Genomic DNA, 1,190 nt, shown 5'->3' on the forward strand with positions numbered 1-1,190 from the left:
ACTTTCTTTAAAGATTTGAAATTTTCATTGTAGATATCTTTTATGTCTTTGGTCAGGTTTATTCCAAGATATTTTATTCTTTTACAGCTATTGTGAATGGGAGCATGAGGTCCCTCAAAGGACATGATTGCTTGTTATTGGTATATAGAAGGGCTATAGACTTTGGCAGATTAATTTTGTAACCTGCCACTTTATTGAATGTATAAATAATTTCTAGGAGTTTTCTGGTGGAATTTTTGGCATCTCTTAGGTATAATATCATATCATCTGCAAAAAAGGGATAATTTGATCTCTACTTTTCCAATTATTACTCCTTTAATTTCCTTCTCTTGTCTTATTGCTCTTGCAAGACTTTCAAGCACTATGTTAAAAAGGATTAGCGATAGTGGACAGCCTTGCCTGGTTCCTGATTGTAATGGGAATGCTTCCAGTTTTTCTCTATTTAGAATAATGTTGGCTATGGGTTTGTTGTATATGGCTTTAATTATGTTGAGGTATGTTCCCTCCAGTCTGATAGAATGCATGGCATTATTTAAATCTTTTTTTATTTGTTGAGGCTTGTTTTGTGCCCCAGTATGTGGTCGATTTTGGAGAAAGTTCCATGGGGTGCTGAATAGAAAGTATATTCTTTGGTGCTTGGGTGGAATATTCGGTAGATGTCTGTTAGTCCCATTTGATGTATGGTATTGTTTAATTCAGATGTCTCTCTGTTAATTCTCTGTCCTGTTGACCTACCTAATGGAGACAATGGGGTATTGAAGTCCCCCACTATTAATGAGTTGGGATTGATCTGGGTCTTAAAGTCCTGCCTACTGATTTATGAAGTTGGGTGTACCAGAGTTTGGTAAATATATGTTCATAATTGTAATATCTTCTTGGTCAGTTGTTCCTTTGATCAGAATGTAATGGCCCTCTTTATCTCTTCTGATTAGTTTTAGTTTTAAGTATGTTTTGTCAGATATTAGAATTTTCAATGCCTCCTTTTTTCTTAGTACCATTTGCTTGGTATATTTTTTTTCCAACCTTTCACCTTAAGGTAGTGCCTTTCCTTGAAAGTGAGATGAGTTTCTTGCAGACAACAAAAAGATGGGTTTTGTTTCTTAATCCATGGGGTTTGTTTCTTAATCTATTCAACTAGTCTGTGTCTTTTGACTGGGGAATTCAGTTCATTGATATTTAAAGTTATTAAT

This window comes from Nannospalax galili, unplaced genomic scaffold, assembly GCF_000622305.1.
Source record: "Nannospalax galili isolate Female #2095 unplaced genomic scaffold, S.galili_v1.0 scaffold363, whole genome shotgun sequence".
Lineage (NCBI taxonomy): Eukaryota > Metazoa > Chordata > Mammalia > Rodentia > Spalacidae > Nannospalax > Nannospalax galili.